Source organism: Nannobrachium achirus (assembly GCF_963921795.1).
Source record: "Nannobrachium achirus genome assembly, chromosome: 21".
Classification (NCBI taxonomy): Eukaryota; Metazoa; Chordata; class Actinopteri; order Myctophiformes; family Myctophidae; genus Nannobrachium; species Nannobrachium achirus.
The window spans coordinates 19574154-19590510 of record NC_137828.1 but is presented as its reverse complement, the minus strand read 5'-3'; the positions used below and the strand labels follow the sequence as shown (position 1 = coordinate 19590510).

The following is a 16357-nucleotide window of genomic DNA, read 5'->3' as shown; positions in this document are numbered from 1 at the left end:
ACAAGCTCCCAACTTTTTCATTAAATTATGTCTGTCTGGGTTTTCTCACCAGAGGAGGCAACGACATGTCTGATTTATGGGGAATATGTGATGTAACAAGAGAGGGAGGGAGGGAGGGAGGGAGGGGGAGAGAGAGAGAGAGAGAGAGAGAGAGAGAGAGAGAGAGAGAGAGAGAGAGGGAGAGGGAGAGGGAGAGGGAGGGAGAGAGGGAGAGAGGGAGAGAGAGAGAGAGAGAGGGGGAGGGGGCCTCATTGCATCCGTCGCTGCCACTGTGGAGCATATGAACCAAAAAGAGTACACTTTAAATGAGTAGTGGTGCCAGCAGCACGCTTATTGCTGCTGTTGCTTTTTGTGCTCTCATTTCACAACAACGTCAGATCCACATTGACTGTTACACCAGGGGTCTTCAATGTTTTCAGGCCAAGGACCCCTCAGCTGAGAGAGAGATGAAGCAGGGACCCCCTAACTTGTTAAAGTTGAGGGTAGCATTAACCACTTAAATCCTTTATGCTTTGTCCTATGATGAATATAGCAACGTTCACAATTTGTTGTGATGCGATGAGTTATATGATCTCGCAGGACTGCAATTATCACAGTTAATTACATTTCAACTTTGGAAAATCTCCACCTCTTATGCTATGCCATCAAGTATATTTTTATTAAAGCTATACTGTAACTGTAGTAGACTATTTTAATTAACACATTGGCCGCCATTTTAACATACCTCCGTACTCCCACCTGCCATTCGTCTCCATAGACTTCCATGTAATTCATAGTGCACGGATAATGCACACCCATGCCTAGATAATGCACCACGTGTGTCCACATTGCTCACAGCTTTCAAACAAAAAAATCAGAATGGAAATCCGTTCAGGCATTCATGAGATAGCAGCCATTATGTTTAACAAAGATGGCTGCCAAAATGGCTGCCATGCTTGAAAGATGGGGTTGCTATGGGGGTTAAACATGCAATTTCGCGATTGCTATCATGCCTACTCCATTTTTTGGTGTCAAAAAACGTTTTTTGATTTTTTTTTTTTTTTTGAAAGATTCTTTTTTTTTCTGGACTATCGGGCCTGGCGGGGAAAGACATTGGAATAATCTCGGGACTATCGGGCCTGGCAGGGAATGAGTTAATACATTATAACACAACTGCAGACAGTGGTTGTAGCTAGTAGCTACTGAGAAATGTAGATATTGTGGTGGGGTACAGGATCATAACTGGTTCATGAGAGGTATTGCATGAAGATCAGAGCTCAATGTATCCGTTGCTCCAACAAGCTGTCCATTATAAGCTGGACATTTTGGCGCTTGCGCAGGGGGGATCCAGGTTCCTATCCCGGCTTGGACAGTTATGTATTACAGCTTTAAGCTTATCAGTCTATATAACAAAGTGTCTGAAGATAAAATGCTAAATTAGATTCAAGGATAGTCAGGTACAGCAGTAACTATATGACCCCTAAAAGAAACATGTGTTTCTATATCAGTGGTGCTCATACTTTTTCAGGTCAACGACCCCCAAAATGACATGTATTTCACCGCCGACACCTATCTAAAAATACGTTTGTTCCAGGGACCCCCAGAAGCAAAGATTTGAGTTAAAAAACGGTTTCTTTGAAAAATATATATAGCCTACTGTATGCACATTCAAAGATTTGCTAACATTTTCAAAACATTCCAAAAATGGCAATGTTTATGTATTTTTCTGGTGTCCCACCAGCACGTTCTATCCTCACAAAGTCCTATTTCTGACCATTGTCTTTCTCAGTGTATGGGCAGGTCTATGTAAGCAGGTCTCAGAACGGGCTGTCTGATTTTAGGTGTTTCAATAGTTAAAGCATAAAATAATGATACACAATGATGTGTACCCGTTCTAAATGGGTTGTTAAAGGAGTAGTTCAGCACTTTTCAACCTGTCTTCATATAATAGGTCCTCACTAATGTTCATAATAAAATAGCACAATTTTTTTCTATTCAGTCTGGGTCTCATAGGAGAGCTGTCAAATCCTTCCTACCAGTGACATCATCGTTTGACAAAAAAATAATAATAATAATATTTTTGAAAAAAAAAAATTCGATTTTTATTATCACGAGAACAATGGTTTCCACTTTAACATTGCAACTTTTTCAGGAATAGAAAGCCTGCAGTTTCTATTAGCTTGCATTTCCCATTGATGATGTCACTGGTAGGAAGGATTTGACCCACCCACAGCTCTCCTATGAGACCCAAACTGAGCAGATTTTTTTTTTGGATATTTTATCATGAACATTAGTGAGGATCTATTATATGAAGATATGTTGAAAAGTGGTGGAGTGCCCCTTTAAGTTATAATATTTCATAAAACGTGTTGGTTGTTAACACAGCGGGTGCCCACGAGGTGTCTACGCAACAATTTCTTTGATGTCGCTGGAGGCCCACGACGCGTTGACGTGTTTACTGTATTTACAGTATTATGTTTAAACCTCACCGTTAGGTTGGGGCTATACGCATGGATGTAGCCCATTAGCCGCTAGTCGCTGGGAGCTTCGCACGGCCGTTTTGGTCCGTATACTCCAATGCATTTCCTCATCTTTAAAGCCCTTTATCTCCGATGTTTGTTTTATGGCTAAAACTGTGGCCGTGTGTGGCATAATGTCCAAATTTTGATCGGCAATGAACAGCTATAATCAACACTAGCCCTTACTGTATGTTACACAATAACATCCTGTCTGCGCTCATGTGACCAAGTGACGTCATCGCGCATGCATTGACGCAAAGGGGCCTTGTCTTCTTCTATGGAAGTCTATGGAGTGACCCTTCGTGCTCTAATAACGGTTTCTCTACCCCTGAGCTATGCCGCCCCACATGTAGGAGCATCAATGTAAGAAATACCCGTTCCATTTAACGGCTACAGAGATACTGTGTACCGATCTGCATGATTTTTGGACAACAACCCAACATGGGTTTGTGTGTGATTGTGCATGGCCTGAACAACAGCGCCCCTCCCTTAACATGTGTGGTCACAAAAGGTACTGTAGGCTAAATAGATATAGATACACCATAAAAATGCTAATATACGGCATACGATTTGTGAAAGTGACAAACGGGCTTCACAGTTATGTCAGGTGTGTTCATATGCTAATGGTGATGCGATTTCAGATCAATTGCTCCAGCCACTGAGGAGAAACGCTGTGACAGACACTCACTCAGACAGACACTCAGACATTTGGAAAATTATATGTTTGATGTACAGATCTGCATTTTCAAAACGTCACACGTCCTGACGTTGGCAAGACGGTAGATTTTCCTTGGCCGAATATTGAGCTTAGATCAGCTATTTATGCTATTTTTATGACCTTCTCTGACTTCTCTTTCACTGCTTCGGACATTCCCGTTCGCCCCAATTTTGACCCAAACGCGCTGCCAATACGGCTCGTTCTTTTTTACCTTGTCTGATGACTGTAAGCTGAGGAGGGGTTGCGCTGCCGTGTACAGTAAAAACATCTCCCGTAACGCTGCTCTAAAAAAATCCACCGCACGTTAACAATAATGGAGTCCCAAATCACTTCCTGGCTGTTTTTCTGTGGATCTGATCTAGAAAATGCATTTCTATGCTCTGAATGGATGGCAAGCGGAGCTGCCCAATTCACATTAATTCTTTGTATAAGGCTGCCCTCTGCCGCCAGTTTAGCTAAAGTACACATATGAGCGTCCATTGTAAAAAAAAAAAATGTTTGGAAAAATCAATAGATAATTTTCTATAACATCGCAAAGGTAAGCTGCTTTTTTTCTGGCACCAGCCCCAATACATAAATAATAAATCTGGCAGTAGAACTGTTAAATCTAACTATGAAGGTAGTTCTGCTTTTCAATGGGAATGGAGTGGTTTCTTGCCATTTGATGGTTTCTGCAAAAATACCCTCCATTTCCATAAATATGAGAACGGCAAAACAGGGAAATAAACCTGTGATACTGTAAAAATGCATTTGCAAGACTTTTTTTTAGGAAAAGAGCCATAAACGGCAAAATAGTGTTATAATAGTATAATCATATTCACAATGCATTGTAGACCCGACCTTAACTGTTCTGCTGCCCTTGACGACGCTCACCGTCAGTGAAAGGGTTAATACCATGGCGCCGTTGACGGCGAGGACTGTCAATCTTACTGTATATACAGTAAAGATATTATTACTTACTGTACGTCGCTCCGGTCCCGCCCGCATCGGTAATGTCCGCGATGTGTTTACAACGCACGTCGGGCGTGCACGCGAAGTTAACGTCCTCCATAGTAAATCCATTGAGAGGCCCATAAAGAGACTTCATTTTCTCCAAAAGGGACATTCTTATACAAAGGATGGTCTCCACTCTCCATACTATACACAAAAGCTGGGCGCAGCCATGTTCTCTTCTGGGCTCACACTGTCATGTGACTAGATGACGTAATCGTTGCCGTCAAGTGATAATCCAAAAAAACAAAAACAAAATAATAGCGGCGGCCTATGGAGGAAACGGCGTGGCACCGAGGCAACAAGCAACCTTCAGATTAAGAGGCACGGGTTGTGTTAATATAAAGTCTCACCCACATGGGGCAATTGCCTTGCTATGCCATTTCTAAACTGTAAATGCCAAGCACATATAACCACCACGTACAACACAGGTTTGATATTCCACAGCATAATGTCAACCCTGGCCAATGCAGACACTGTTTTTCCCCACAGACTTTCCAGTTTATGATGGCCTCTAGGTCAGTAGCACTTTGGCTTTACAGCAATTTGCTCTATTTTCCTGCGTTGCATGCATCTTGTGCTGGCTCACGACCCGACAGTATAGTTTATTGTTTTGTTGTGTCTTGTGTGGGCAAACCAGAGCTAATGGTTGAAGAGCTTTAGAACGATATGATTCACACTCTTTGGCGCTCGGAGCAACACCCAAATCCATTGATTTTATTCTCTTGAACACACGCACGCATGGTGGGAATAGAATGACCAGCTGGGAACTTAACCACTTAAGCCCTATATCATCACTGTCAGGTAGAAACCTTGTATCTCCACGTTTCAAATGGTTTTTTTTTTGTTTTTTGTTTTTTTTTTCTTTCTAGAAATTAAAGCCCTGCTTCATCGTACAAGAGTGTTGCACAAAAGTAGTGAGAATAGCAGATCTACAAGCACACAACGTCTCGCGATGCGAGGCGTTGTGTGCTTGCAGATCGTTTATTTTACAATTTCAATTCAATATCAATTTCCATTAGAGATGGGGAGTGACATGCGGCAAAGGTCGTCCGGATCGGGAATCGAACCGCCGCCGCCGCCATGCAGGCATCCATGCCTATATGCTGCAATCCCTAAGTGGTATGCGCCTGGAACAGTAGGCCAGCGGGCACCCCGCAAATGCATTTTCACTATTTTAATTTTTTTTTTTTTTTTATATATTAATAAAAAAGGAAAAGTTTTGGACATACAAGGTTTCCACCTGACAACGACCATATACAGTACTTTGTCTTGTGCCTAGAATAAACACACCTAAAAAAGGGACACCAGGTTTCCAGGTTTCTCTCACTCTGGTTTTTCAAAGTAGTTGTTATGTTACCACACGGCTAACATCAATTGGATTTGACTTTGACAAGCACACATTTTACCTATCATTGTATAATGGAAAATGTACTTTTTGGACAAGTGGACATGACTTTTGGGCAATTAGTGCAAAAAGTCAATAATTTTTTATGACCTCCCTGAACTGATGGCACGGTTCTTTATGCCTCACTTGATGCCTAAAACTAGATAGTGGACCTCGAATTCAAAAAGGTTAAGAACCTGATATGGATCACAGACAACAATAGCACACATCTACAAGCTACAGAGGCAACACAGGGGTACTTGGATTCAGCAATCAGGAAAAGGTTTCTTCAACAGGGGGTCCGGGACCCCTAGGGGGTCCTCAGAGTTACTACAGGGGGTCCTCCAAATGTTTGTGTGATAGGAACTTTTTTTTCTCTTGAAAGGTCAAGTTTATTAAGTATTGACGGTTCACAAGGTTAAATATATGAAAAAACACAAATTGACATGAATCCAAAATACACTGATTGTGCTGTCAAACAGTGACACTATTGAATCTCTGAAAAGGTTGTGATTTCATGTGCTTCATCTCTCTCAACTAAAGGGTCCTTGGCCTGAAAACATTGAAGACCCCTGTTATATAACGCTTTTATCTGGTGTATGATCTGCTGAATGTATATGTTTTATAAAGCTTCTACAGTATCTAAGCCATAGTTCATACTTTGGCGATTCGTGACATTGTCTTCTTTTGAAAAGAAATAACAACACACAAAAAATGAAGATTTATAATGCTTTTATAATGCTTTTATTTGAGGTTCACAGAAAGGACTTGATCAACCACACGTGTCATTGATGACATGAGTGAGTCCGTGATACTCCTGGTTTTCCCTCTGGGACTGTGGAGGAAGCGCATCAACACGTTAAGAACATGTTAAGAACATGTTAATACAGAAATAATGGCTAATTACCAGTGGTGTAAAGTATAACTAAAGTACATTTACTAAGTACTATACCCCTTTTGCTGTTACTTTACTTTACTTGACTTAACCATTTACTTTTACATGTAAGAGACAAATGTTGCATTTATATCCCACTACAATTATTTGAGAACTACAGTTACAAGTTACTTTATGCATTTTGATTATTATTAACCACTTCAGCCCCGTATACATGACAGCGTTTGAGGAGCTTGTAGATCTGCCCATTTCAAAAGATTTCTATAGATTTGAAAACTTGAAAAAGGACATTCTGCATAACAACTAACTCATAATTTTAGTAATTAGAGTACATTTTCATGCCTTTGCATTTTTACTTATACTCAAGTAAAGTCAGAATACCGAACCTTTGCTTGTAACAAAGTATGTTTACAATGTGGTATTGATACTTTTTACCTGAGTACAAAAATTACAACAGGATTTTTCTTTTTTTTTTTTTTTTATCCTAACTACGTGGACCATTTCAGTGTAACAATGACAAGGTGAATTTCTGTCCTCACCTGTCATTCCCATATTACACATAGATCATTTGCCATTGGGTGCCGCTGTATACACTTCCGCGGATCTTCCATTAAAGCCTCTGCCTCGTCCTCTATCAGATCACCCTCCTCCCTATCCTCAGCCTCTTCAGCCTCAGGAAGGTCTTCAACCTCAACCTCTGCAGGTTTAGGGAGGTCTGCCGCCTTCACAGCAGCTACAGCAGAAGAAGAAGAAGAAGAAGAAGAGTTTTGCCGGGTAAGTTTACAGGCTGAATGAAGGATATCGTTGTCATAAATTGGATTACCCTTGGACTGCCCATTTAGCACACTGGACCACCCTAGGACTACCCTTTCAGCATATTGGACCACCCTTGGGCACTTTGTAATTTGCACTTTCGAACACTTGAGTATTTTTCAAAAGCAAGTACTTGACATGGCTTGACATCACATGAGGCAAAAGGACATCTTATGAAACTATAGTTACTGTACCTGGCTTGTCCGCATCAGCTTTCACATTTTGCACTGCTGCCGCATTGATAGTGGCCAACACAGCCAAAAGAAGGATCACGAGCTTCATTTTCTGTGAGAATGTAAAACAAAAGCTGTCAGTAGGACTCTGTGTGCCGTTGGATCTGCTACCGTGAAAGTTATATAGGTGTATAATGTATATATGATATTTAGAGGCACTTCTTTTCAGTAACAAAAGAGACGAATTAGCGATACTAAACAGAGAAAGGAACTTGAAGAAAACATTCATTTACAGAAGGTTTTCAGGGAAAGCTAAGGAGAGCCAGAAGAGTTAGAATAGAGTGTTTTGCCAATACTTTGACCCCAGTCCACAGATTGAGCATCGCTGATGCTAGCAGATATCTAGTTAGGCCTAAGTCTTGTGCTCACCTTCAGTAGTTTAGTATCTAGTATTTAGTATCAAGTTAAGTCTTGTGTTCACCTTCAGTAGTTTAGTAACTAGTATCTAGTTAGGTCTTGTGCTCACCTTCAGTAGTTTAGTATTTAGTATTTAGTATCTAGTTAGGTCTTGTGCTCACCTTCAGTAGTTTAGTATTTAGTATTTAGTATCTAGTTAAGTCTTGTGCTCACCTTCAGTAGATTAGGGGAAGTCTTCAGAGCTGAGAAGAACCACGTCAGTGATGTACAGTTAAGGTGAAGTCTATGAGGGCCCAGCTACTGGAATATATACTCTACTAACTGCCCTGAGTGTTTATTGAGGGGAGAGTTTATTGAACAAGGTTTAGGGCTATTTGACACTCTGCATAACCGGGCTCACAGCTGAATGACACGTGGACAAGTCATTACATAAAGATTCCTATATTCATTTATTCAAACATGTTTCGCCAGTATTGGAGAAGCTGTCCTTTAATTTAAAAGTCGTAATTTTTATCGACGTGTCGTGAGATTGTTGGGTTTAAGTGGTAAATATATACGGAAGGAAAATGTTAAAACATTAAAATGTTCTGAAAAAGTGGAGTTGGTGGTCAGGTTCCCTGACAGGAAAGTGCATTCCGTCTTCAATACATATTATAGGTTATTTATTACTTTGTGATTGAAAGGCAATCAAGGTGTACCTTTTTACACCAGTGCAACTCACTCTGGTTTTACCTATTGTATCATTTTATTATGGAAAATGTACTTTTTGGACAAGTGGACATGGCAATTAGAGCATGACCTGTAGGTCTACTTGCCCGAAAGGCAAGCGCCTCTCAGACCTTAGTGTCAACCCCAGTAATAATGACCAGTAAGACTCCCTAATCGGGAGATAAGCGACCGTAGGTCACTTATCTCCACAAATAGGGCAAATATGTGTTTTTCCAAAATCTTCCTGATCCATGTTGATGACATGAGTGTAGACATACTGTGTAGTGATTTTCGTGATTTTAGGGCAAAATCTGTAGGAGCAGTGTCCAAAAATGTGTTTTTAAAAATCGGCCTGAAGGTGGCGCTAGAAGAGGGCCATGTGAGAAATGAGGGGTGGGGTGTCCGCATTGCCTTGGCGGACGAATAGGTACCGGCCCCGGCTCTCCCGGACACTCCTAGCCCGAGTTACGGCAGTTTATGTGAGCTGCAGTGGAGGGGGTCCTCCACTGGGGGCGTCACCACTTTTGCATTCGTTCTGGAGCACCAGGAGTGGGTGGTCCCCAGGAATTCCCCGTGAGCAGCCCCGTTGGGGTGGTCATTTGGTAATTTTTGCACATGTGGTCATTATTTACACTTGGGGGTCCCCCAGGGACTTTGGGGTCCCTGGAGCTCCGGGGGTCCTTGGAGGTTGTAGTTTGGCAGGTAAGGAGTGTGTGTGCAAAATCTGGCATGGATCGGGGCAACGGTTGCGGAGATATGAGCAGGGCAAAAGTGTGACGTGTGAAGTGTGACTCACTGACTGACTGACTGACGCACGGACACCTGGTGGAGGTTTTCACTCTGGTTTTACCACACGGCTAACATTAATTGGATTTGATTTTGACAAGCACCAATTTTACCTATTGTATCATTTTATTATGGAAAATGTACTTTTTGGACAAGTGGACATGGCAATTAGAGCATGACCTGTAGGTCTACTTGCCCGAAAGGCAAGCGCCTCTCAGACCTGAGTGTCAACCCCAGTAATAATGAAAAAGGAAAGATTTTGAACGTACATTGTTTCCACCCAAAATAATTGATATGCAAAGAGAATTGGCTGTGATGGAAAAAAGTCATCGTATATAGAAATACTCTTTTCAAGTAAAAGTCCTGTATTCAAATTGTACAAGTACAAAGATATTGACATCAAAATGAATAATAATTGAATCAATAATCTTTCGAAATAAAATGAAATAAATCTACAATTTCACAACACGTTGTGTTTTGTAATACTAATCTTCTAAAATCTGCAAAGATAAAACAGGTAACTTAAACTATTTCAAATAACCGTATAGTGGAGTGGAGGGCATGATGTTTGCAGATCCTCCTCAGAAAGTGACAGGTTTGGGCCTACAGTCATTGGTGGAGGTATCATTGCATCAGCCAACAGATAAAGGGTTGGTTATGTTTGTCTTATTTTTCCAGGTATCAGTAGCATGTGACGGCGATACAGCATGTACCTACAGTATGTACTTAAACTTGATGCCTCTTATTTAATTTAAATGTACTGAATCAGCATGTGACAGCCCCTGAGCATGTGGATATGTACTCTAGCCCAGCTACTGGAATATATGTAAGCAATTTACCCCGAGTGAGAGGACATTATGCTCTGATAATGTCCTGTGTTAGGGGGTGATCGGACGAGGCGAAGCCGAGTCCGATAACCCCCTAACACAGGACATTATCAGAGCATAATGTCCGACCCCGAGTGGTAAATAGCTTTTCTACCACTTTTTCCCATATACATGAAAGAAAACACATAGTTGTAACTTGCAAAGTTCTTTAGTTTACAATCATTAATTGTTTCAGAATGCACATATACATCCGCCACAGCATATAGTCCCACAAGTTTGAATCAGACAACAGGACAAAAGGTGAATAAGTCAGCAGGGCACCGCAGGGAGTTGAACCCCGTCCCAGAGTAAACCAGGAGTACCTACTACCAGAGCCTTGTGCTGTTAAACACCATATAGCCCCACTCCCGCCCCACTCCCAGTGATTGCAAAAACAAAAAATACATCATAGCCTAGGCTACTTGTTGTCATGATGTTCATTCATATTTATGGTGACATTTCCTGAAAAGGTGCAGTTATTAAAGTAGTTGTCAGGGGTAAGACGTTTTGCTGCTGTTGGTGTGTGGGAGTCCATTGGCAGAGGGCGTTTTTGTGGGCCTGCAGCAACCTCAGCAGAAGATCCTGCACCAACCCCAGCAGATCCTGCAGCAGAAGCTCCTGTTGCCAGGATTGTGCTCCAGTTCCTCCTCTCCTTCATGTTTGGACACCAGTAGGACTGTAGAGAGCTCTCATTCTTGTGCCCTGTCACTGAAGATTTTAAGATTTGCAATAGAAAAAGTTAGTTTCATTTAACAAAAAAGAAGAAAAAAATATGAAAATGTAAGTATATACCTGACATGATTTCTCTCGATTCAAGTCCTGCATCTGAAAGCTTTTGGATAGTTGTTGCTCTTAAGGAGTGGTTAGTGTACACTGTCGTTCCAGCCAATTTACAAATCCTAGGCAGCATTTCTCCAAGGTACACCCAGGGGTCTCTTTGCATACCTAGGAACAATAAACCGTGAAAAATAAACATTTGAGTCAATGAAGTGTAGTCTACACATAATGCAATCGCATAGTGACGTTGATACAGCAACCACTAGAGGGCAGTGAAAAACTGGACTATTTATAAAAAACAGCATAGACAAATTAAGGCAATGAACTTACCATGGACCCTTGGAATAATCCTTCTTTGGATGAAGGTAGAACGCAGGCGCTCCAGGTGGCAACAGTGAAAGATATTTCTCCAGAGAAGCCACTGGACACAGTGGGTTTCCGGCTTCTTCATACATGAATCCACGCAGCCTTTCTTTGTTTTTCTCAGAGTAATCTTTGATAGATAGATAGATAGATAGATAGATAGTTCTACCACATCTACCATATACACGAAAGAAAACACAGTTGTAACTACTGTAACGGTCGCTGTAAGGCTGTTGTGGTTTTGGTGTTTTTATTTACCTTTTGAATAAGGTTCTGATGTGTTATTCATTGTTGTTTATTTTATGGGTAACTGTCTGTGAAATAGTGCCATCTGTAGGTGCACTGGTCTGTGGGGTGCAGACCAGGTGCCCTAATCACTGCTTACTCAATCAGTGCTTACTTATTCCACCTGTCGGCCTCTGGGTTTGTCAGAACTGCTCTGTTTGCAGAAGAGGAAGGGAGTCTGTCCCGCGAGGGGGTCTCTCTATAATAATTTAAAATAATAAAAGAAGAACTAACACTCCTGAATGTGTTCTGGCAGAAGGCGAACACGGTATGTTACCCACCTGTTTGTTTGTCTGTACTGTTTTAATTTCATTTCTATGTTTATGTGACCTTGAAGTTCATTGTGATCTGGACATTTCATTCACTCATTTTATGGTTGATGGACATTAAAAAGAACACTAAAAACGGACATTTAAAAAGACAAGGACGATGATGTTAAAAAGATTTCATGTTTATAATTTCTTGTTTAAAAATATGTGTGTTTGTTATGTGAATTCATTTACAGTTTTCACGTGGTCCCGTGGGGCAAATAAAACAACTCTACGTGATCTCAGTATGCTGCGTGGCCTTATTCTGCACTACACTACAGTTCAGGGGCTGTTATAACTACCTTACCTTTGTGATTCTTGGTCTCTTCATTGAACGTCAGCGTTGCATACTTAAGACCCTGTTCATCTCTACGTATGACGAATGACTCTGGTTTCAGCGCACGGTTTCCCTAGATAGATAGATAGATAGATAGATAGTTTTATTGTCATTATTACACAGAACAGGTTCAGTGAACAACGAGATTAGAGCCAGTCCCACAAGGTGCATACACAAGTCAGTAGTAAAGTAATAATACAAATAATAATAATAAACAAACCTCATTTGCGCGTCGCCCCATATGTAGCTGTATATCGAACCACACTTTATGTAACAATCCATGGGGTGTTGCAGGAGACAGAGCACTGGATTGTTTGATTTTATTAAAGTCTGCTTCTGTTATGGATGGATGGTGGGTCGAGGTATCTTTTCCTTCCTTACGCAGTTTCTTCATCACAGCGACAAAAACAGAATTGCTGCTACTGAACTCACTGTCAGATATTATACTCCAGCCTCGGGACAACGGCGGATCATTCATGTAACGATTCATTCCTGCTCGCAGACCAGCGTAACTACTGACACTATATTCATCACCTTTAGCGTTTCTGACTGTAGCGTAGAATTCTCGTAGTATCTTATTTAAATCTTCTTTGCCGATGGTTGTCAAATCGGTGACAATTTTCTTCTGTGTGCACCAGGTCTGGAAACACCGCGTACTCCAGTTAGTTTGTTTGACGGTACCGGGCTCACTACGACATAACTCGAGCGCATCTAATTCCTTCTCGGATATATCCGAGTGTCTCTTACTGGCACTGGGTTTCTCTTCATCTTGTAAATCCAACCACTCATCCATAGATAATCCACCGAGTAAATCAAAGTTAATCGTGAAGTCACTCATTGTTGTTGTCGTTGTGGCACTGGGTTTGAAAGGTGTTCCGCACATCCGGGTACTTTGTTTCCTTACCGGGGAAGGAAACAAAGTACCCGGATGTGCGGAGTGATCTTGGAAAATGTGACAACTTTGCGGCAGTTGTTGTCTCATAACCTCCGGAATTTAGCCAATCAGAATCCAGTATTTGAACACGTGACTCGAAAAAGTGGTAGAAACTCTACTAACTGCCCTGAATGTTTATTGAGGGGAGAGTTTATTGAACAAGGTTTAGGGCTATTTGTCACTCTGCATAACCGGGCTCACAGCTGAATGACACGTGGACAAGTTATTACATAAAGTTTCCTATATTCATTTATTCAAACATGTTTCGCCAGTATTGGAGAAGCTGTCCTTTAATTTAAAAGTCGTCATTTTTATCGACAGAACTAACCCCATCTCTTAACCTAACCCTAACCTTAACCTCTGTGGAAGTGTCGCCACTCCGACAATAGGAAGTCACTGTCGGAGTGGCGGCATGTCGGAATGGAGAGCGCCTCCCATATATATGTATTCCAAGTGACCCCACCTCAGGGGCAGCCGGACTAATAGGTTTGGGGAGTTGGGTCCAGAGGGTGGCCCTGTCACCCCAGGTTGGGTACCTGGCAGGTTTGGGCCTACAGTCGTTGTGGAGGTATCATTGCATCAGCCAACACATAGAGGTTTGCTCATGTTTGTGTGGCTTGATGACTCTAAGTTAAACATGAATTCCAGGTATTATTAGCATGTGACAGACAGACCCAGATCATGCACTGTACAGTAAGTCAGAGGTTTTCAACCCTTTCATATCTAGTTCCATCCTTTATTCAGCATTTGAGCCACAGACCACCATTTGATGACATGTATAGCCTATCAGACCCTAAACGTAGAATATGTTGTTATCGTTGGATAAAATGCTATCCACAATTCCATGCTGTATTGATATGGTACCATAGGAGAGATAACAGGCAATAACAATGCTGCTGCATTCTCTAATTGGGTAGACTTCTTGTAAATTAAGCAACGCAGATGTTTAACAATAATTTCACTCTTTAGAGCGCAAAATGAAACGGAATGGAACCAACCGCTCAAGAGTTAAAGATCTGTAAATCTATCTAAAGTAATCTATTACTGTAACGGCGAGTACAATACCGAGTAGAATGGCCGAATGTCCGGAAACGAAATCCGTCGCTGATTCATCATCATCACGGCTCCACGGGCACAAAATAGTCATCCCATAACATTGAGGTGGACGGGGGATCTCATCTTTAATGTCCATTATCTCAAAACTACACTTTAGAAGCGAAGATGGAGGCAGATGCTCGCTTATATAACACATGTATAAATACTCCGATGCAATCCAGCATGGCACCACATAACAACAATCGGTTCCGTCGCAGGATGCGATGACGTCAGACCGGAAGTAATCAGCGCGTGCACTTCTGGCCTTCAAAATAAGATAACGGGAGTGAATGGGAGCCTGAAGGTGGCGTTGTGGACTTTATAATCCGTTAAAGTCAGAGGCTTTTAATGAGTTAAACAAGACCTCTTATTTTTTGTGTGTTTAAAATAACCAAAGAACCAAGAACCAAGAAAAGCCGGTCTTTTGCTGGACACTGCACAGCAAAAGACTATGTAACTTGAAACTTTACAAGTTACATTTCTCTAGGGGCATAACTATAACTTGATCAAGTTACTGCCATGGTGAGTTACTTGTAACTGTACAAGTTACGCTTTCAAAGTAACTTCGGTAAAGTTTTTTTTTTATTACATAAAGTTTCCAATATATTTATTTATTCGAACATGTTTCGCCAGTATTGGAGAAGCTGTCCTTTAATTTAAACGTCGTCGTTTTTATTGACGTGTCGTGAGATTTTTGGGTTTAAGTGGTAAATACGGAAGGAAAATGTTAAAACGTTAAAACATTAGAAAAAGTGGAGTTTGTTGTCCGATGTCAGGTTGCCTGACAGGAAAATGCATTCCGTCTTCAATAAATATTATAGGCTATTCAGTATTTGTGATTGAAAGGCAATGCTACCTTTTTACACCTTTCAGTGGAACTCAAAGTAGCTGTTATGTTACCACACGGCTAACATCAATTGGATTTGACTTTGACAAGCACACATTTTACCTATCATTGTATAATGGAAAATTTACTTTTTGGACAAGTGGACATGACAATTAGAGCATGACCTGTAGGTCTACTTGCCCGACAGGCAAGCGCCTCTCACACCTTAGTGTCAACCCCAGTAATAATGAAAAAGGAAAGATTCTGGACATAGATTGTTTCCACCTGAAAGAATTGATGTGCACAGAGAATTGGCTGTGATGGAAAAAAGTCATCCTATATAGAAATACTCTTTTTCAAGTAAAAGTCCTGTATTCAAATTGATATTGACATCAAAATGAATAATAATTGAATCAATAATCTTTCGAAATAAAATGAAATAAATCTACAATTTCACAACACGTGTTTTGTAATAATAATCTTCTAAAATCTGCAAAGATAAAACAGGTAACTTAAACTATTTCAAATAACCGTATAGTGGAGTGGAGGGCGTGATGTTTGCAGATCCTCCTCAGAAAGTGACAGGTTTGGGCCTACAGTCATTGGTGGATGTATCATTGCATCAGCCAACAGATAGAGGGTTGGTTATGTTTGTCTTATTTTTCCAGGTATCAGTAACATGTGACGGCGCTACAGCATGTACCTACAGTATGTACTTAAACTTGATGCCTCTTATTTGATTTAAATGTACTGAATCAGCATGTGACAGCCCCTGAGCATGTGGATATGTACTCTATGTATAATGTGTGTAGCTTGATGTCTTTGCCGTGAGGCTGAAGCTATAGTTTGGGTCATGTATTGTGTAGTTTGATAATAATAATAATAGGCCTATCTGGAATTTATATAGCGCTTATCTGAGTAGCCTAGTCGCTTGACACGTGTGGGCTAAAGGGGGGCTAGGGGAGAAGGTAGGTGGGGCGGAGGTTGTGGTTTGCCAGCCAAGGAGTGTGTGTAAAAAGTTTGGCATGGATAGGGGCAACGGTGCCGGAGATAAAAAGTCGGGCCAATAGTGTGACGTATACAAGGGGGTCCGTATATATGTCCAAAACCGTTAGTTTTGTATTTATCATTTTAAAAATGATTTATAGTGAAAACAGCCGATCTACAAGCACACAACGCCT

At 41.1% G+C, this 16357-nt stretch overlaps 1 long non-coding RNA gene across 1 annotated transcript; it reads right to left on the bottom strand.

Moving 5' to 3' along the window:
- Positions 1-11323: 11323 nt before the first annotated feature.
- LOC308306902 lies at positions 11324-12728 on the bottom strand. The gene is made up of 3 exons (XR_013963185.1): positions 12542-12728; positions 12292-12394; positions 11324-11521 (listed from the first exon to the last, which is right to left on the bottom strand). It is a non-coding gene; the product is annotated as an uncharacterized lncRNA (long non-coding RNA).
- Between the last annotated feature and the right edge of the window lie 3629 nt (positions 12729-16357).